We start from the raw sequence: 22,955 nt of genomic DNA on the forward strand, positions 1-22,955 counted from the left end.
TCATGCCACATGTATCAATAAAGTTCCTAATTTACATACTTTCTCTCCCCTTTAAATCTCAGAGCTTTTTGCTCATATACCTCTTCTATACTGCTTACCATAAAGTTATATCTTAATATCTTATCCTGAACGAGTAGCCCACTGTTATCCCAAATAAAGGCTGAGCTCTGTTTCCCTGGAGAGCTTAACATATTTCCTGGCACTTAGCATGTGTTCAGCAAATAATTGTAGACTTGAAATATCTTGAGCATCTTTTCTTTTCCCATGTGTTTTGACTCAAGTTCCTTTGCAGTTATATTGTCAGAAAAGTCAAGCTCTTCCAGAATTGCTGAAATACAAAGATAATTTCTCTTAAGCTTCCTTAAAAAAGTTGAATTCCCTATTATGGCTGAGACCTTTCTTAACAGCTCTTCTGATAGTTAAATGTCAGTTGCTTCAAAAAAGAAATGTCATTAAATTATCAGGGAAATAAATTACATATTTATTTGGGCTGAAATATTTTAATTGACCACTTAAAATAAAGCTGATAGCAAAAGACTGATACATTTCCTAGCTTGCACATTTCTCTCAATTGCCAGGACTTTTTTTGTTTATATCTCTTAGGAGATTTCATTTTTATTTCTCCAGCATTATGGTTATATATGTGCTTTTGACTCTCCCAGTGGGTGATAAGTTCTTTGAAGTCAAAGTACTTAAAAAAATTAATCTCTACATCCCCACAAAGCCTAGCTCTGTAGGAGCTAAATACTAAATATATTTACTTTAAAAAAATTGTTAGGAAAAGGTCAGTGTTACCTTGATTTCCATGTTATTTTGCAGCCCTCAAGTCAACAACCATTTTACTGAACATCCAGCTTTGTGCCTTTCTGTGAGCTTAACATTGGTAGCAGGTGTGGATTGGGGCATAAAAAAGTAAATAAAACATAGTTATGTTGACATAACCCGTAAGTATAATGTGATATGGAAATCTGAGATAGGTACAAATAACCTGTATTAGAATCTGGAGGCAGGTTAATTCTGACAAGGTGAGTCCAGAGAGGCTCACAAAGTGTTAATATTTGAGATGAGTTTTACTGGGTCTAGGTCTTCTATTTCAGTTATTGGTTTTGAGTTTTCTCAACACAACACACACACAACACACAGATACACACACATACACGCAAAGTGATTTGTTTTCTTTTTATAATCTCTTTGACTATAGACTTAAGAGAACTGCCTTTATGTAAGATTAAAGGAAAAGAGGAGCAGGTTTTATTGTGTTATTTGAAGGTTTCTCGGAGTCTGAAACACACAGTGACCGAAAGTATTTGGGATGGATGATGCCAAGTAGTGTCATGAAACAAAGTACGCTGGCCAGAGAGAGACATATACTGTTCTAAATTAACGGTGTTCTTTTCCAAGGATTTTCTCATTTACCTGTTGTTGTCTTCAATAGTTTAATTACACTAAATATTCTCGTTGGTGCAGGGAGCATAGTATGGTGGAGAAAGTTTCAACTTTGAAGTCAGACAGTTCTGTTTCTGCACCTAACTTTTCACTTATTGTATATGTGACTGAAGGCTGTTGCTTATCCTCTCTAGGGTTGTTTCTTCATCCTTGAAAAATGTTGTTTTTTCTTTTTCTTTTTTTTTTTTTTTTTGAGACGTAGTCTCACTCTTTCACCTAGGTTAGAGTGCAGTGGCACGATCTCAGCTTACTGCAACCTGTGCCTCCTGAGTTCAAGCGATTCTCCTGCTTCAGCCTCCCAAGTAGCTGGGACTGCAGGCGTGCACCACCACGCCCAACTAATTTATTTTTATTTTTTTTATTTTTAGTAGAGACGGGGTTTCACCATGTTGGTCAGGCTGGGCTTGAACTCCTGACCTCAAATGATCCACCCACCATGCCCTCCCAAAGTGTTGGGATTACAGGTGTGAGCCACCGTGCCTGGCCTGAAAATTGTGATCATGGAAAGTACCTCACAGAATTGTGGGATGAATGGAGCTAATGTTTGCAAAGCTCCTATTTCAGTGTCCAGGATATGTTAGGCCATATGCCTACAGAGTCAGGCACATTTTCTTGAAACACAAAGCCCTTTATCTAGCTTAACCTCTTCCCACTTTAGAGTCGTGGGTGCAGGAAATATTTTGTTTTCCTTTTTACTGTAAGGAAAGTTACAGTGCTAGTGTGTTGTTGAAATGCCATGGTCTGGGCATGTGTTTGGGGAGAGAGATGCAGTGCATGGTGGGGAATGGGAGGTGCTCAAGAGGGCATCCTCTCTGAAAGGGGTGACAGCCGCTTGGCGCTAGGCTAATTATTGCCACGTGGAGATGCATCATTGCCAGATTTTTATGTAAACTCTTCAGTTTTTAAAATGTTGGCAGCTCATTCAAGTATTTTTAAAGCACTATGAGAGATACTTCCTCATGGAAGAAGAAAAATGCAACTTACAATCTTACTCAGTAGCATCAACTTTGGCTCAAAACAACAACAAAGCACGTTGTAAGTCCACACTGCAAATGGCAAACAGAACCCGTCTAAGGACCAGATTTGGCCTGCAGCCCTCAATTTGCATCTTCTGTGCATATTTTTAACTGGTAGAGATAACAGTAAATGATGGCAAACACTTACTGAGTCCTTTGCATGTGCTAGAAACTTTGCCATACTTTGCATATATCATTCAATTCTCACAATAACCCAAAGAGGTGTCTATTACTATTATTATCCCATTTTACAGATGTGAGCATTGAGGCTCAAAGAAATGAAGTATCTTTCTTGAGGTCACACAGATGCAATGTGACAGGTAGGTTTGAAAATCACACATACCAGTGGATCTCAGTCCTGGTGGTATTAAGTTAGAATGATTGGTGCGCCCTTAAAAACAGTGTTGTCTAAGTCCACCCCCAAGCTCATTAAATCAGAATATCTGTGGGTGGGACTCAGACATGGCTGTTTTTTCGAAAGCCTCAAATCAATGATTAGAACTAGCGGTAAGATAGATAAAATTTGTGCCTCCACATCTGGCACTACCTATCTCCTGTACTCTATTTTATTTTATTTTTGAGCATTTATTGTTCTCTGAAAATTATGTGCATCTTTACCTGTTTATGAATTTTCTACTTTTACCACAAGGGGATGTAAGCTCCGTGAGTGGCAGGATTTAGTCTTTTTCAGTTGTTTGTTGTATCTCCACCTAGGTCAGTGCCTGGCACATAATACATGCTCAGTAAGTATTTGCTCGAATGAATAATTGGTTCTTCATCACAGGGAGCTTACACTCTAGTGAGGGAGATAGATAATACATTCTTAGTCCTATGAGATAAGCTCATAACTGGGATGTTCAATATAACTTTATTAACACAGGGAATACAGCTGATTATCTCTTAGACGTTGTTAGGATAAATTGTTTCTACATGTATTGAATGGACTGTGGGGCATTTTTGGTCACCTGCATTACTACACTGGATCCATTCTGTGCTCTGGGGTATAAGTGTGTGTGTGTGTGTCTGTGCGTGTGTGTAACTTGGGGAACAGGTAACACACTCGTATTACCTCTGTTTGGACACAATTTTTTAGTGACAGAGCTAGGAATAACAAGTGGAACCTTCTAAGTTTTGTTGCTTAAATATCAGACCCCCTCAGAATTCAGGACTGATGGTAGAGGATTTATCAGTCTACAGGGAATGCAGATACTCTCTTCTCTTTCTAGGAAAGCCAAATTGTTGGTCATTCTGCCCCCAACATTTACAGAAGTAGTTTCTCAGCTTTATTTATCCAAGATTCTTATGATGGATAATGTTAATATCACAGCACACTATGGGCTGTGATATGCCTGTATCACAGAGAAGGCAGGCTGTGCTGAAGTGAATAAGTGAAAAACTGTCTATAACTCTGCTTCTAGATGCCCCACTTAAGCAAGTAAATGGGAATGTGAGTGACAATATCATAGAGATAACCTTGAAAGAGTGCTAGTTTTTAAACAAAAACAAATCATTTGGAACTTTAGGATTTAAACAGTTACTGGTAATAAATTGCTTGTGACACATCTGAAAATTGATGGATTGTAGTGATAGTGAAAATATTTAACAACTGCTATGGCCCAGGCACTGAACAATCAAAACCAACTCCAGTATAAACAGTGGTGCCATCAAGTACGCGCTGGTTGTCAGCCTTGCTGGTGGAGTCATTGTGTCACGATGAAGCAACTAAGAGCCAGCGCTGAACAAAGTATTGAGAGAAACAAACAAAATCCAGGGTGCTCCCCTTATGCGGAGTAGAGAGTAGATAGAGCCTTTTTCCAGAATGATAAAACTTTGGTCAAGGACTCGGTCTTCCCACTTATTGCTGGGGGCTCCAGGGCAAATCATTTGTTCTTTCTGAGCCTGAGTTGTTTCTTCTTCTTCTCCTTGTTCTTCTTCTCCTTCTCCTCCTTCTCCTTCTCTTTCCCCTTCTTCCTTCTTCCTTTCTCCCTTCTCCCTTCTCCTTTCTCCTTCTCGTCCTCCCTCCTCTCCTTCTCCTTCTTCTTCTTTTTTTTTTTTTGAGATGGAGTCTTACTCTGTTGCCCAGGCTGGAGTGTAGTGGTGCGATCCCTGCTCCTGCATCCTCTGCCTCCCAGGTTCAAGCGATTCTCCTGCCTCAGCCTCCTCAGTATCTGGGATTATAGGCATGCATGACCATGCCCAGCTAATTTTTGTATTTTTAGCAGAGACGGGGTTTCACCATATTGGCCAGGCTAGTCTTGAACGCCTGACCTCAGGTGATCCACCTGCCTTGCCCTCCCAAAGTGCTGGGATTACAGGCAGGAGCCACCACACCTGTTCAGAGCCTGCGTTTCTTCTAATATACAGTGGAGGAGAGTAATTTTTGCGTTACCTACTTTGCAGGCTCCGGAGGCAGATTGAGCACACTTGAAGCCAAGGTTAAAGACGATGGCTATGAGCATGATGACAGTAATTGTTCTTCTCTTGTTGGGGACTGATTGGTGATCCCTGATTTCTCTGTTTAAATGTTGCCAAAAACAAAGGTTGAGAGGTCCTTAGAGAAGAGGCGAGATAAGCGGAGGTAGGACTTGCCTTTCTTCTGTGCTTCTCCAGAATTAGTTGTGTCCTGTGGCATCCACAGAGAAAAATTGAGCAATCTCCTTCACAGTTGAGATTGTATAATTCAATAAAATAGCTTTAAATAGCCTTATGCCTGTATAATATTCATGAAAAGTGTCATGAGCGAGGTGGCTTGCTTGTTTTGAAAATGGGCTGATTTTGACAAAGGGGAAAAATCGGGATTCATTTACTGTAAGTTGAAAGTAAGAAACAACAAAGTTGAATATTAGAAGAACTTGGCTATCGCAAAAACCACATACTTTCACATCAGTAAAACATGGAGTTCTGATCTGAGTGAAATGTGAAACTTCTTGCAGACCACAGAGAGTAAAAAGGAGTACTTTTGTTTCATTATTAATACCATTGTCCTTATTTCTTTAAATGAGAATTGATAATACCCATAACAGAATCTTTCACACAGGCCAAAAACAGAAAGAAAGATAAATTAAACAAAACAAACAAACACCCAAAACCTCACCACCACCACCACGACTGCCAACAAAACCCAGTGCTGTGAGGATGCATCACCTTTAAGATCCCTTTAAGTCACTGTGTTCTAGAGAAAGGGGTTCTTTATTTGTTTCTATCAGGATAGAGTGAGTTTTTGTTAAAGTTATCTTTCTTTCTTTTTTTTTTCTTCTTCTGGAAGACTGACGAAGTTGGCCTTTTGGTATATTACAAGAAAGATAACTTTGTCTTCCAATGTCTGCAGTGATATGAGGCAGGTGACTGTGTGTATTGTGTGGTGATCCATGTTCACAAGGAGAGACAGGCCAAGGATGCCTGGTTGATGAGTGCGCTATAGGTGCTTGGGAGTGAGAAGGCAACAAAGCAAAGTGAAGTTAAAAAATAGCTAGCCAGTGGAGTTAAGGGAGAGATGCTCATTCTTTGCCGACACATGAAATAATTGTTGAGGGAGAGATGCTCAATCTTTGCCAACACATTGAAATAATTGTGTTGAAGAGTCTATGAAAAGGGGGTCAGTAGATTTGAGTTTTCATCACTTTGGCCACCACCTAATTATAGATGGCCTCCACTATGAAATGTGTGAGTTGAAATAGATTTTTTAAAAATTCATTCTCTGGACTGGCATTTAGAATTTGAGTTTATTCTATCCTTGCTTCTTGGGCAGTTAGGGTGTCAATGGCAATAGGAAGGGGAGCTGAGGCCAGAGTGGTGGGGGTAGATGTTGGGTGGAATGTGTGTGGTTGAGCAGAGCATTATTATTATTGCTATTATTATTTTTTAAAAGAATCCTTATAGTAAAGAGAGCCAACATTGATTGAATATATGTTCCTTGCCAGAACTTGGGCTAAGTGCTTTATTATAAGTTATATTATTTAATTTTCACAGAGACCTGTTGAAGTGTAAGTTTTAGCTTTCTGTTTCACAGCTGTGGAAACTGAGGTGCTGAAAGGATGAAGAACTTCCAAAAAGTCGAAGATGTTAAGCAGCTGTATTAGTCTTCAGATCCTGATATCTTTCTCATGGTTATTCTGATATGCCATATTAAGTTGCAGAATTGAGGCCGGGTGCAGTGGCCCCAATTTTTTTTTTAGTTATTCTTATTTTCTAATTATTTTATATGCTCGCGCTCTCTCTCTCTCTCTCTCTCTCTGTCTATTGTCAAATCCCAGCACTTTGGGAGGCTGCGGTGGGAGGATCTCTTGATGCCAGGAGTTTGAGACCAGATTGGGCAACATAGTGAAACCCCATTTCTACAAAAAAATGAAATAAAACAATTAGTTGGTCATGATGGTGTACACCTGTAGTCCTAGCTACTCAGGAGGCTGAGGCAGGAACATTGCTTGAGAGTTCAAGGCTGCAGTGAGCTATGATTGTGCCGCTATACTCCAGCTTGGATAATGGAGCGAGACCCTACCTCTAAACATAAAATAAAATAAAATAAGGTAAGATAAAATAAACTTACGGAGTTGGAACATTGCAGGCCATCTATCTGGCTTCCCTGCCCTGAATTCATCGTTCTCTTTGATGTGCTATTGTCCACCATTTCTTTTTTTCTGTTTTGAGACAGAGTCTTGCTGTCACCCAGGCTTGAGTGCAGTGGCCTGATGTTGGCTCACTGCAACCTCCATGTCCCGAATTCAAGTGATTCTCCTGCCTCAGCCTTCTGAGTAGCTGGGATTACAGGCACCCGCTGCCACGCCCGGCTAATTTTTGTATTTTTAGTAGAGACAGAGTTTCACCATATTGGCCAGGCTGGTCTGGAACTCCTGACCTCAGATGATTCTCCTGCCTTGACTTCCCAAAGTGCTGGGATTACAGGTGTGAGCCACCGCACCCGGCCTTTCCAACATTTCTTTAAAGAAACTAAAAATTAATTTGAGTAAGTAACACAAAAATATAGTTTAAACTATAGTATAAAATTCAAAACTATGCAATGACAAGTACATCTTTATTTTATCTCTCTACTTCTCCCACCCAGAGGAAAGTATAAGTTCTTTATATATCCTTTTAGAAATAAACTGGGTATAAATAAGCATGTGTATACACACACACAGAAACACACACACAAACACACACACACGTATATATTTATATTCCAGTGTATATAAATACATTTATATACATGCCATTTATATACACATTTGCATTTCTGTTATTAGCGACTCTAAACACCATTTGAAATTGGCCGTACCCATTTGTAATTCTGTTTTCTGAACTGTCCTTCACTTCCTTTTCTATTGGATTGCTGAATTTTTGCTTATTGATTTATTACAGTTAAGAAAATTAACTTGTAGTCTGTGACAGGAATTGTAATGCTTTACCATTTTGCATTTCTTTTTTAACTTGCAGATTAAAATAAAAAGTTTTATATAGTTAATCCTTTTTTGATTTTATGTTTCTTTGATTTTGTGTGATACTTAGAAATGCCTTCCCTACTTTGTGATATTTAAAAAGAAATTTCCAATTTTTCTTCTAGTTATTTCATCTGCTCTTTCTCAAATCTTTGAACCATTGAAATTTTATTTTGGTAAAAAATGTGAGGTTAGGATATATTTTGATATTTTTCTGGATCTGCAGTTCTAAACACTATTTATTGAGGAGTCCATCTCTTTCACACTGATTTGAAAAGCTACCTTTATTGTATATTAAATTTCTTAATACTTAAATATTTAATACTTAAGAACACCATGGAATACTGTGCAGCCATAAAAAAAGGATGAGTTCATGTCCTTTGTAGGGACATGGATGAACCTGGAAATCATCATTCTCAGCAAACTATCGCAAGGACAAAAAACCAAACACTGCATGTTCTCACTCATAGGTGGGAATTGAACAATGAGAATACTTGGACACAGGAAGGGGAACATCACACACCAGGGCCTGTTGTGGGGTGTGGGGAGTGGGGAGGGATAGCATGAGGAGATATACCTAATGTAAATGATGAGTTGATGGGTGCAGCAAACCAACATGGCACATGTATACATATGTAACAAATCTGCACGTTGTGCACATGTACCCCAGAACTTAAAATATAAAAAAAAAGAAAAAAAAAGAATTTGCATCTATTTTTAGACTTTCTGTTCTATTCATCTGTCACTTCATGTGTCATTATTATGCTTTCAATTATTGTAGCTTTATAATATGTTTTATTATCTGACAAAGATTCCCTATTCTTACTAGTTTCTCTTTTTCAGAAAATCTCTGGCTTTTAATGCTTGTTTTTCATTGAACTTTATAATGAACCTGCCTAGTCCAAAAAATAGTGTTCTGGCTGGGCATGGTGGCTCACGCCTGTAATCCCAGCACTTTGGGTGGCCGAGGTGGGCAGATCACTTGAGGTCAGAAGTTCAAGACCAGCCTGGCCAACATAGTGAAACCCTATCTACTAAGAATACAAAAATAGCCAAGTGTGGTGGCAGGCACCTGTAGTCCCAGCTACTGGGGAGGCTGAGGCAGGAGAATCGCTTGAACTGGGAGGTGGAGGTTGCAGTGAGCCAAGATCCCGCCACTGCACTCCAGCCTGGGTGACAGAGTGAGACTCCGTCTCAAAAAAAAAAAAAAAAAAAAAAAAGGAAAATAAAATAATATAAAAAAGTTCTGTTGATGTATTTATTAGGTTTGCTGGGTTTATTTATTAGCATTACATGCTATACATTGTAAAAGTGTTGATTCTTTTTCTTGGAATACTAATGCCTTTCCATTTGTTGAAACCTTCTTTGATGTTCCCAGGAGCACTGAAATTTTTCTTCAGGTAGACCATGCATGTTTCTAATAAGTTAATTTTTCTAGATATTTTCTGCTTGCTCTAGTTAATGTAATTATTTTCTATTTCATTTAATTATGTGTGTGTGTGCCTGTGTGTTTGGGGTCTGGATTTCAGTACATTGATTTTCTGCTCAGCCACTTTACTGAATTGTCTCATTATTTGAATAATTTTAGATAGATTTTTTTGAGTTTCTAGTTAAGAAAGTATATTATCTGTCAATAATTTATCCTTTCTTTCCAATTTTTACAACACTTATAGCTTTCTTCTTACTGTACTAATACCTCTAGAATAAGAAATATCAAATAACTGTGTTTGAGTAAATGTCCTACTTTTGTGCTGAGTTTAATGGGTATGCTCATAATGTTCCCTGTTACTAGTGACGTTGGCTTTCAATTTGAGAAATGTATTGTGTTGAAAAGTATCCACATTTATTTTGATAGTGTTGTTATTGTTGTTGTTTTAATTGAGGCTGGTTGTTAAATGGTTATCTAGCTTTTTTTTTAAAGAAACTTTGAAAGTAATCATATATTCTAAAAAAATTGTGTATTTTTCTCTTTTGTCCTGTAAATTTGCTGTAATATATGAATAAAATTTTCAAATATGAAATCCTGTTAGTATTCTTGCTAAAATAATTCTCAACTTGGTCATTTTTTCTATATTATGTATTTTTAGTGTTGCTAAATTCTAGAGATCATTAATATATTAATGATCTGTGCTTCAATTTTCACAAGTGGGATTATTTGAAAATTCTGTGTGTGTGTGTGTGTGTGTGTGTGTGTGTGTTCGAGACCATCCTGACCAAAATAGTGAAACCTCATCTCTAATAAAAATACAAAAATTAGCTGGGCGTGGTGTCGTGCGCCTGTAGTCCCACCTACTCGGGAGGCTGAGGCAGGAGGATTGCTTGAACCCAGGAGGCAGAGTTTGCAGTGAGTGAGATTGCACCCTTGACTCCAGCCTGGTGACAGAGCGAGACTCCATCACAAAACAAACAAACAAGGAAGTTTTTCTTTTTTCTTTATTTTGAAATAGTTTAATAACATTTACATGGGTTATTTCTTTAAAATATGATAGAATTCCCTTGTGAAATTATGTATTGCCTTTTTTGGAGTGAAGAACGTGTTTGCTCTTAAAAATTTTTTACATTTTTTCTGTAGTAATTGGACTAATTAGCTTTTACATCTATTCTGTGATTACCTTTGTTAAATTATAGTTTTTTTAGGGAAGTCACCTATTTCAAATTCATTTGCATGGTGTAAAATAATTTCTCATGATTATTTTCATTTCCTCTGTATTTATAGTTATATTTCACATATTATTTAAAGTTTTATGGATTTCTGCTATATGTATCCATCTTTCTGGCTAATGCATCAGAGTTTAATTTATTATTTATTTAAAAAATAGCTTTTGCATTTATGTATTGGCTCTACCACTTTGTAATTCTTTATTTTCTCTTTAAAATCTTCAATAATACCTTCTACTTTTTCTAGGTTTATTCTGTTGTTTTTCTCGTTGTTTGAACTTGACTCTTAATTTCCATATTTTTATTTCTGCTTTTTTATTCATATCAATAAGATATAAATTTTCCTGTAAGAGATGCTTATTTGTATGCCTTAAGTTTTGCTGAAGAGTGTTTTTAATCTTGTTTTTTAGTTATTTGACTGTGCACAGGTTCTTAAAATCCCAGACCCATTAGAATGTAAGCTTTGTAGGGACAGGAACCTTGTCTGTTTATTTATTTTGGGTCTACCATAGTGTCTGTCATATATTTCTTAAGCACTTGCTAATGTGCTTAAGAAATGCTTTTGTATGAATAAATAAATCTCCAGGGAATTATTATGGAATTTGTGGCTGATTCAGTCCTGTAACTCTAGTTCGTCTCTGCCTCATTTGGATATTCTCTCTAGGTATCTACTAATGTGTAGGAATAAGAACATATTAGACATGCTTCAAATTACCTTTTTAGGTCATGATATTAATAGATTTATTTTAAAAGTCTACAGAGTTTTTCTCAAATCAAGTATACCTGGGTAAAAATGTCTTTCTAAAGATTAGCCTGGCTGGGCGCGGTGGCTTACGCCTATAATCCCACCACTTTGGGAGGCCGAGGCAGGCAGATCACCTGAGGTCAGGAATTTAAGACCAGCCTGGCCAACATGGTGAAACCCCATCTCTACTAAAAAAATACAGAAAAATTAGCCAGGCATGGTGGCAGGCACCTGTAATCCCAGCTACTCCAGAGGCTGAGGCAGGAGAATCATTTGAACTCAGGAGGCGGAGGTTGCAGTGAGCCGGGATCGTGCCATTGCACTCCAGCCTGGACGACAAGAGTGAAACTCTGTCTTAAAAAAACAAAACAAAACAAAGAAAAGATTAGCCTAATCTATTTCTAGCTACTCGGGAGGTTGAGGCAGGAGGATCACTTGAGCCTAGAAGTTTGAGGTTACGGTGTGCTGTGATCATGCCACTTCACTCCAACCTGGGTGACTGACCAAGACCCTACTGGAAGAAAAAAAAAAAAAAAGAATTGCTCAAGAAAAAATACAGTTGAGTAGGATTAGAATGCTCGCACTGTTGCAATAGCAGAGATCACATGATGCCCATGATGTTTGTGACCTTGGACACTTTAGGCTACATTTTGCACAGAAGCCCAAGTCCAGGATAGAAATGATAACGATGAACCTGCTGTAGTGCAGGGAAATGTGCAGAGCTGGGGGGAAGCCCAAACCCCTACTGATGGCCACTTTTTCTTCTGACCTCTTCCTATGTCTCATTTAAAAACCAGTAGCTTTACTTCAAAAACTCAATTTTCAGATGAGAATGAAAACAAAAATGCAAAGAAGGCAAATGATTCATAAAAGTTGCTGAGTGAATTAGAACTATAATGTGGGACAAACACTCCGCCTTTCTGTCTCTGCAGCTAGTGGTATTTCCAGGTTCCCAGGGAGCCTCCTGTCCCTTGCTCCACTGTGCATTTTTAGATGGACCTGATATTTGGTTACCTCCCTTGGCAGGCCCAACAATCCTTGCTAAGGCACAGACTGTGTATTTGCTGATCCCTGAGGGGAAAGCTGTGATTCAGGCTCTGAAGTCTAAGAATTGCAGACTTAGTTTCTTGTCTCCCGATGAAACTGCTAATCTGGGTGCCAATGGTGTTTCTGCTACATGGACACCTGCCCACACAGCATGATTAGAAATTATAATGATGACGACGATGAGTCTTCCAGGACACCCACGTTCTTTGCAAGATATTTCTGCTAATCGTCTCTACCAGAATCAGTTAGAAAACTTTTTTTTTAAGTTTTTTTTTTTTTTCTCTGTATCTAAGTCAACCAAAAATGCTGGTCTAATTCAGGTATAGATTAAAAGTTTGTCCTCACCATTAATGGTGTGTTATTATTCATGCAGGGCATCCCAGAACCTTGGGCACATGGTGTAATGGAAAGCACGTTGGGCCAGAGAGATGTGGATTCAGGCTTGAGCAGCGCCAAAAATTTTCATTATGGCCTTGGTAAAGGTGCCTTCCCATCTCTGTGACTTTGTGTCCCCTTCTGTTAAATGGACATTCAAATCTTTTGTACCTAATTTATTAGGGCCCTGATAATCAAATGAGCCAATAAGTAAGAAAATGTTTTCTTAACCACACTGTAAATTAAGAAGATTCGTATTGAAATCACTTTTCCATTATTGCTATCTTAGCCTGCTAAAGTTATATTTAGTGTAGTGCAACTAAGCAGGGTTGTGAGAGCTGGGAAGGTAGACTGTTGTATTGGACAGGGTCAGGGCAGATAAAGGGCCAAAATAATGCCTGAAATGCTATATTAACATGCTCTACCTTGAACTGCTGTCTTGAATTGGGGGGAAAAAATGAACCTCTGAGGGGATGGTGCACAGGGAGAAAAGAGAGAATCTCAGGAACTGAAAGTCTCAATGGAGAAGTAAGAGGTGGGAGAAGAATAGGAGGCTAGAGTGAGGGCATGTGATCGTGGAGTACCGATCTGGAGACAAGAGAAGAAAGTAGAAAAATGCCAGCACTGTCTTTGGACCCTGTGTATCTGGAGTGTGGGAGGACAGGCAGACACAAATAGAGAGGCTCTAGGGAAAACAGCATTCTCATAGAAGATCCTTCTCCACAAAAAACCCTCCAAATGTCCTCCAGGAGGGTAGAAGCTGGTTTTAAAGCTCCTTAGGGTCAGGAAGATCCTTCTCTTATTTTTCTTTGCATCGTGCAGTTTAATTTAGCACAGAACTTTGCTCACAGCACTTAAAAAATTATTTTGGGCCTTGCTTTTTAATTTTAGGCCCAAATACCTGAAAAAATGTTCAGGAGGAATTCTGATAAGAAAGAGCTAACTTAGGCAATTCCATTTCTTTTTTTGGTTCACTGTTTCCCCATCTGAAAAGTGTTGGGCTCCATGACGTGGTTTCTATGACACTCAGTACCTTTGTTGAAGAGAAAACATTTTTCTAAAACTAGGATTTCCAAAAAAAAAAAAAAAAAAAAAAAAAAAAAAGAAAAACAAAACTCATGAATATGTGGATATTTTTGTGATAGTGATGAGGGTTTGGGAATGGAGTAGAATGTTTCCTAAAGTCCTTTTCTTTTAGCAGAAGACTTGAGTTTGTAAACTCGGCTCATATAATTTCAGTTTGCCTGTCTACCTTCCTTCCGTCTACCTACCTACCTACTTACATACGTACCTACTTATATATGGAGAACATGGTGGAATTTAATTTTTCTTATTCGTTTCGACTTTGGTTGGCTTGGTGAATCAAGTAAACTGTGTTGAAGAAAAACTAACTTTTGAGGGAAAAAATTGAAAAAAATTTATGATTCTTTGAAAAGGATTTTTCTCAGGTTAGTTTATATAGTTTCACAGACACTTGAGATAAGGATTAGAAAGTTCAGACACTGAATCTCCACAAACCCCTGTGAATGTGTTAGCTAAGCACCTTTTCTTCTCAGGAACACACACCGGAACAGACTTTCTTTGAGTAAAACAGGGCCAGTATAGTCTTTGAAACATCCAACGGTGGTTTGGGAAGAAGATTCTCTATATAATGCCTGTCCAAATATAGAATAAAAATTTTTAACAATTAGCAAAAATGTGGATTTTTCAGTTATCAATTCCTTATTTGGCACAGTTGGTCTTTCTCATCTTATTCATTCATTCATTTATTTCATTTTATTTATTTACTTTTAAAATTCTTGTTTAATTCACCTTTCTTGCTCCCATTGAGCCTTTTAACTAATCAAATGCATTTGAAATGCTATTAATTTATTATAACAGTAAGACCCAAGACATCACTTTATGTAATATCTTGTATTGTAGTTCATTGTTGTCAGCTCTTTTTCTGATGGGGTTTTGATTTAGCTGGAGGCAGTTTAAGGGTGTTCATCCCCCAATAATGTTTATCTGTTGAAGCTGGTGAGCTAGACTAACAGTACAAAGAGTTCCTGTGTACCCTTCACCCAGCTTTCCCTGATGTTAACATCTTATATAACCAAAGTATGTTTAAGCAAAGAAATGATCATTGGTGTAACATGACTAATGAAATGATATATCTTTTATTTGCGGTTTTCCAGTTTTTCCACTAATGCCTTTTGTTTTTTTGCTAGATCTAGTTTAGGATACTGCTGTGCATTTAGTCATCCTGTCTTTGTCTCCTCCTGACTGGCTATTTCTCAGCCTTTCCCTGTTTTTAGGACCTTGTCACTTTTTTAATGTAATGGTCAGGTATTTTGAAGAATGAATGTCTCGCAATTTGAGTCTGACTGATCCTTTCTCATGATTGGATTGGGGTTTTAGATTTCTGGGAAGACCACCACAGAGGTGAAGTACGCTTCTCATTGCTTCATATCACAGAGTTAATGTGAGTTAATGTGACATTAACTCACAGAGTTAATGTGACGTTAATGTGAGTTATTACTGGTGATGTTAATTGTGATAGTGGCCAGTTTTGTTTTATTTTATGTTTTAATAGAAGACCTGTTGTCCGGGACTATACACACTCCAAAACCTTTGCAAATTGGTGGCAATGATTATTGACTAGTCCTCAAACTACTAACTTCGTGATAATGGAAAGCCGAAACTCCAAAATCACATGGACCTCAAAGTTCAATTAGAAAATTCCGTTAGGACCTGAAGACAATGTTGCGATTTGCTACAGCCTGCCCTGCGGTCTCAACTCTGGGGCCCCCTCAGTGGTGAGCTCAGTCACAGTGCTGCTTTTGTGTATACTTACCCAGTAAACAACCCAGGCATTGGGGCCTGTCTCAGAAGCCACATCTCCAATAGAAAGGAGAACACTTGGGAAAGCAGGAAGGAGTAAGAAATGGAACTCACCCATTCCTGACAACTAATCCTTTTCCTTTCTAAGTATGGCTTAGTGGATGTCAGCCATTCACTGTTCAGGACAGGATAGGGATGAGGAGAGAATTCTTTTCCATTTGACAAGGACATTGAATTTTCCTTATCCATGGATCAAGACTAGAAGGTGTGGAGAGGAAAAGGGCCTCTCATCTCTTTCTTTCAGTAGCTTCATGCACTGATGCATTGTACTTACTGAATGTTTTACCTTCTCTGTGCTCTTCTCAGAGGATGCACAGAGGATTGGGAAGAGGAAGTATTGGTGACTAGATCTAGAAAAAAGAGCTTGTTTTAAGCCACAAAAAGTTTGAGGGTAAAATCTCAAGTCGTGTGTGTGATGACGTCAGTAGAAAAGGTATCCCAGTGGCCAGTGTGAGTAAACTGTCATATTTTCGGTAGTAATCCTTGGTCCTGTTTGATTTTCTTCATCCTCACATATAAGATGGAGCCATTTCTCCCTCTGGCGTTTGCCATCACAGTGTCCTGCAATCTCTTGGTCTTGAGATAGAAGGTTGAGAGAAACACTTGGCAGTACTGGGAGAACTGGGTCAGCCTGTGGGAGTACTTATATCCCAATCAATATTATAGAACTTGGCTCCTTGTCTCCAATAAATGTTTTGCTCTGTTCTCATCCTGGGAGTTGAAGGTTGAGGCGAGGTGGGAGATGTGCTGTATAATATGGCAGCCACTAACCACATGTGGCTGTTGAGCACTTGAAAGGTGGCTAGTGCCACATGTTGAAAAAATAATATTTTGGATATATTTGTAAAATAATTTTTTTCAATGATCCTTTTGAAATGTGGCTACTAGAAAATTTTAAATGGTGTATGTGGCTCCTATGATAATTCTATTGGATGGTGCTGGCTTAGAGCCTGGGAAGAACATGGATCAGAGTCAATTGACCTTGTGTTCTCCCCTGAGTTCTAATAATATTGGCATTAAAAGGAGAAGCTTCAACAGCCATAATTTTCATTTTAAAAAGTCTAATTCAGAAGAATTGGCTTATTTTATATTATTGCTTGGACTGGAGAAAAATCTGACATTTGGTATTTTCATAATTGAGAATATAACTTGCTGACTTAAAAAAAAATCACAACATTTTGTGCTTGGCCTTAGGTACCAGCCTTTGAACTCTTTGAAAATAGGGATTGGGTCTTTTTCTCTTTCTACCATCCTTTTTCCCCCAAAACCACACACTAACACATAGAAGATGGTTAACTGGCATTTGTTGAAAACCAGAATAACTTTAAATAGAGAAAACTTTGTGAAGCTACCTTGTATTTATGGTTGGAAGAGTGAAATACCTTTATAAGGCATCCCGTTTTCTTCAGATAGCCAGCAAAAATGAAGAACATTGATCCAAGTATTTATTTATTTATTGATTTAATTACCATTCTCATCAGGTGTTCCTGTCATCTCAGCTTATGGTAAGGAATCTTTTCAAAATGCTTAACCTCATCACTCTCTAGGTAAAGGGAGACAGAAAAGGATGCTGCTTACATATACGAATCCCCACCTTTGCTCAGATATTATATCTAAGGGCCTAAGGACTGGATAATTCTTATTTTTTCTGTGGCTTGATCCTTTCCAACATTTAATCTATGGAGGATGTGAGGATAATAATGAAAAGGCAAGTTTAAGCTTGGACTGTAGATACTTTTCACTGGGTGATTTTATTTTATTATGCTTCATTGTGAACCAGAGCCTCTGTAAACATATGACTTATAGGCCCTCAGGCTTCTACTGTGTCCCTTTCCCTGATTCGTCCTTCTTCACTGCATGCCCTGGTGTTGGGTGAGGGAGCAGGCTTTATGTGATGTCATTTTCTCAGAGCCCTGAGCTGGGAAATTCAAGAGTCTCCATGATTCCTAGTTAGGCATGGAAGAGACCCTAACTGAACCCTCAGGAACATGTTGGGTTGGTCAGAGGTAGCCCTTATAGAATCTATGATGGCTTAGTTGTTCACTCTTCCTAGAAAAGACCTCTTAAAACAGGCCTTTTGGTTATATACGGCCTGAGTTTTAAGTAATATTTGCAGTGTTGATTCTCTGGTAGAAGAGAATGAAAAGTTGTGAGTGCTCTTGGAAGTGTGCCGGACAGCTGTAGTGATGGGAAAAGTAGTGGCCTTGGAGTTAGACCTGTGTTTAATTCCTGGCTCTGCTATTTTCTAGTTGTATGACTCTATGCAAGTAACTTCTCATCTCTGAGCATTAATTTCTTCACCTGTTCAACATAGACAATGTCTGCCTCACAAAGTTGTGATATGTTAATGTATGTGGGATACCTATCTCAGGACCCAATACTTAGTCTTTATAAAACACTAAATGAATTGGTTTTCTCACATATGTCTTATGGTTTTGCTGGTGATGGACCAATAGTCATCTTCCCCCTTCACTTTAGAGGTGGGGGAAAAGGGCATTAGAGTGATTGTGTGGTAAAATCCACTCTATTTCTAGCTGTGAGAAAAAGAGCAGTGAAAATGTGGTAAGCAATTGCTTCTAAAAAGCTTGGACTAAAAGCGCTTGATGGATTTGTGCTGGCTTCCCGGTAGACTCATCTCTGTACTGCCTGCACAGCACAATTAATCGTTATTACTAGAGAAGGAACAAATAAAGAAAAGAGAGAGAGCAGATATAAAAACATCCTTTCATCTTTCTGAAGACAGTCCCCTTTGTCAGCTCAGTGGAGCTGTACCTGTGAATCACCTTGGGAAAGCACAGTGTGGGTAACTAGAAGGAAGATCTTGTGGCTCATTTTGTACCCACTTCCTGGGCTGGGGAAATATCTAAACTAACCTTTCTTACTTGTCAATATCTACTACCGTTCACCATGCATCTTCACAGATGAGGGCCTCTTTTTCACATCTTCACTCCAAACACATTACTGTGTAGACAGCTACTTATCTTCTGGGAAGAAAACTTTGCCAAGTAGTAGCAGAATAAAGTCGAGGGTAAACAGAGGCCATGGAAAAGCACTACAGTTTGAGTGCGGAGACATGAGTCTGAGCATGAGCAGTGAATAGCTCATGAAACACTCAAGTTGCATTCTCCTTATGTGGAAATAAAATAAGTCATGGTTCTTCTATGCACGTGGCACCTGGCCTTGGGTCCTTATTGCTATGCTGCTAGAGTCTATGAATCAAGATTTGCCAGTTGTGGTCTTGAAGTTTAGTCAGATTAAAAGGGACCTCTGACTTTGAGGGTGAATGCTCCAAGTGGGCATCTTATTCTCCTATGGATTCAGCTTGTTAGGCAGAATGGAAGTGGAGGTCATAGATTTTAGGGTTTTCTCCTGGGATTGAATCCAGCTGAAGCAGGAATGATGCTGGGTGAGCTATATAATGTCTCTGAGCATCAGTTTGTCATTTTCTTACATAGGAATAGAGTTATTGCCAGATTTGGAGATAGTACATATTGCAATGTGGTTGACACAGAATAAGCTTTCAATAAATGATTGGTATTGTTGTTGTTGTTATTGTCTATAACTACAATAATTTCCCTAGCCTTATTTTATAGGGATAGGTTGTGGCAACATGAAATGTTACTTGGGAAACTGAGTTGCACTAGATAGATAGAAACCATGTTTTTTCTATCTATATAATGAACAATGTCATTTAAGAAAGCTTAGAGGCAATTCCACCACTACCATCTTCTTTTTTATTTCCACTCCTATATTGTTTGCCCTCAAGTCTTGGGTAGTTTCTTTTTGCCACATCTCTTGAATGTTTTTTCTTTACTATATTCCATCTATTATTATCATAAGCCCAACGTTCATCACCTCCTGCTCCACTGTTGTTCCTGTCTCCTGGCTCTCCTAGAGCCTTGGTTCTCAAAGTGTCATTCACAGAGCAGCAGCATCACCCGAAATGCGTCATCTCAAGATATACCAAGACCTCCTGAAGCATGAGGCATGTTCACCCCTGTGTTGTAGGACCTCCATATAACTCAGTTAACTACTTCTCTTGCTCAGAGTACATGCTTGGCCAGTGCATGTTTGTTCTGCCTCCAGAATATTTCCTGACTCTGATTGCTATCATTACTTCTTTTGAATCTACCTAAATTCAAGTTACCATCCATTGCCATGACTATGGCAGTAGTCTCTGAAATTGTCTTCTACTTTTATGGTTTCCCCTTGTGGCCTTTTTCCACACCACCTGGAGAGATCTTCTAAAATTGTTGGTCAGATCATATCACACCCTTCCCCTTAAGGCATACGGTGGCTGCTGTAGTATCTGCAGAAGGTCCCTGACTTATGATGGTTTGACTTACAATTTGTCCACTTTACACTGAGTTTATCTGGGTGTAACCAACCCCATAGAAATCGAGGAGCATCTGTAGAAACGTTTGAAAGACCCTTTCATGGCCTGCAAAGCTCTGTGAGATGGCTCTATGTTCTCTCCTTTTTTTTTCTTTCTTTATTTTTTTTGAGATGGAGTCTCGCTCTTGTCTCCCAGGCTGGAGTACAATGGTGTGATCTCGGCTCACTGCAACCTCTGCCTTCTGGATTCAAGCGATTCTCCTGCCTCAGCCTCCCGAGTAGCTGGGATTACAGGCACCTGCCATCAGGCTCGGGTAATTTTTGTATTTTCAGTAGAGATGGGTTTTCACCATGTTGGCCAGGCTGGTCTCGAACTCCTGACCTCAGGTGATCCACCCGCCTCGGCCTCCCAAAGTGCTGGAATTACAGGCATGAGCCAGTGCGCCTGGCCTCTCTGCTTTTTTCATACCACTCATCACTTTACACAGTAATCTGTAGATACACTGACCTTCCTTTAGCCCTCTGTATAAGCCAAACTTTTTCCCACTTGATCTTTCTCTGATTCTGTGCAAAACTTGAAGTATCTTTCAAGGCTTAGCTCAGATGTTATAGCCTTACCTAGCTCTTCCCCATTCTTTAGCTAAAGTAGCACACATACCCCCGTCCCCATCATTTTTCTGTCATTATCTTGCTTTATAGTCTACACAGCATGTATGGTTCTCTAAAAGAATGATTACCATGCTTTTGTTTTCTTTATGTACATTGCAAACTGTTTTGGTGAGAAATATTTTAGTAATAATAATAATGGTGAAGATTTAGTGAGTGTTTGCTATAGGCTAGGCACTGTGTATGGTAAATTAAATAATTTAATGGATCATTTTATTTGGATTATTTCATTCTATTTAGCTGATTATATATTTATATTTTTTTGTGTTCCTCTCATTTTAGGATATCAGCTTCTTGAGAGCAGGGTCCATGTTTGTTGCATCTATATCTCCGCCTGTAGAAGATTCTCTGGCGTAGGGATTTTTGTGCAGGAAACGTTTATTCAGGAACTGAATGGATCTCAGAAGATTATCATTTGGGAATAGATCTACATGACAAGAAAGAACAAAGAGTCTCTCTCATTCTTTTTCCCAGATATATCCCGGGAGAAAATACCCTCGACTTTTTCTTATCTTTAATCTGAGAAGGAAGCAGTTGTTGGAATCTGATTTAGGATTGGCTCTAGTGGCCCTGTGTGCAGACACAGATCTTGGGATTCATCTGACCATTTGGGGAGAGAGGTTCTTGAGGGGCACCTTGATGATAACGAGTCTTTCTAAAGCTTTAAGTTTGGCGTTTGAGGTGGTTGGAAATACCAGGTCTTCCGACTTTTACGTTCTTTGTGCGCACGCTGGTGATGTGCGTATGTGAACCTTTTATTATTATGGACTCAGCCAGCAGTAACCATGGTGAGTAGACCTATCACACAGCATTTTTCTGAGTCAGTTTAAAATGCTGACAATTAAATATACCGTACTCTTTTAAGCAATCCATCAGTCTCTCTTGTTGTCATGGTGACTGGAGTATATTTAGAAATGTGACAAGTACACTGAGTTCAATTGCACTTTTGCCAAAACATAGTTTTGCAGCTAAAATTGAATTTCCTGATTGAAGATCCAAGTGCTGTTAAGGGGGCATGATCATTTCTATACATTATTCTGGAAGTATAACTTACATTATTCTGTTAAATCCACAGTTACGAGTCTTATCAGGTATTGGTAGTTAAAGTGGTTGTACTTAAAGTTGATGAAATACAGTGAAATAAAAGTGACATGAAGCTTTTTCTATTGAAAATGAAACTGGGCCTTACTAATATAACTAGCTTAATGATTAGTTTCTTTATATATTTATAAAGACATTGTAGGTATGTACATGTTTGTTCTTCAGAATTATATTTCTAATTTAAAATAATGTATCATGGAGATCCTCCCCTCTTTCCTGCTTGTATTCTATTCTTAGTATTGTGAGGGCATTCTTTTTTTTTTGGGTCTGACCTCTGTTTGATAAGCATTCTTACTTTTCCTCAATCTCAATTCTTCTGGATTTTAAATGAAGTAAAGAGACACAATGAACATGACTTTTTGCCCAAACAAAGGAGAAACGAAACTCTTCTCTGTATTCAAGAACGTGGATTAAATTCTTACTTTCTTATCATCCTCTGTCCTGTCAGCATAGTGCTGAGAATGATGTTGTGTATCAACTCATTCGACCACATAAAGTTTAGGAATTAATGTAGTGGCTGGGTCATGATTACAACACTGATTTCATGCCTGGCCAAAGACTGATTCTTCTGCTCTTGAGGTGAGAAAAGCCAGTACTCCTGGATACTTTCGCTTCTCTATTTTTATCTAACTGAATGAGTCTGCAACTGGGATAGATTATGAGTCTCTAATAATATACGGTTAGACTACCATTATCTCTTTCATGAACATTGCCAACAGTGTTTTTTTGGTAAGAGATATCTTAGTTATAATAACAGTTTGTAGGATTTATGGAGTGTTTACTATATGCTAGGCACTGTATATAGTAAGCTCCTTAATGGATCCTTATATTGGATCTACACAGTAATCTTATGAGGTAGTTCCCATTGTATTCTTATTTTACGTTAAAGAAACAGGTTTGGAGAGATACTGTCTTTTGAAGAAGCATATAATTTGAGCAGTAGTGGAGTCTGAATTCTGATACAGGTGCCCTAGTAACCACTGCCTGTTCCATGGAAGGCACATAGTGAGTATTTTTTTTACTGACCAGTGGCCTCTTGTATGGTGACGTCGTACAGATGTTTCAGTGTTTCCAGAGGCTCATGAAAGTAGCAGTTATATAAAGATAGACAAGTAGCAGCATCTGAAAGTAGAGATGAGCTACTCTTTATCTTTCCTAATGGTTTAGAGCCAAAGTAGATTAGTGCTAGGGAGAGAGGGAGCATGAGTCCTATCTAGTTCAGTGGTTTCATCTCTGAACTTCTTTATG

At 38.5% G+C, this 22,955-nt stretch overlaps 1 protein-coding gene across 12 annotated transcripts in view; it reads left to right on the forward strand.

Annotated features, from left to right (window-relative positions):
* LPP (LIM domain containing preferred translocation partner in lipoma) overlaps positions 1–22,955 on the forward strand; it is a 741,130-nt gene that overhangs the window by 152,716 nt on the left and 565,459 nt on the right. The gene's annotated exons all lie outside the window — the stretch shown is intronic.

Source organism: Pongo abelii, chromosome 2 (assembly GCF_028885655.2).
Source record: "Pongo abelii isolate AG06213 chromosome 2, NHGRI_mPonAbe1-v2.0_pri, whole genome shotgun sequence".
NCBI lineage: Eukaryota > Metazoa > Chordata > Mammalia > Primates > Hominidae > Pongo > Pongo abelii.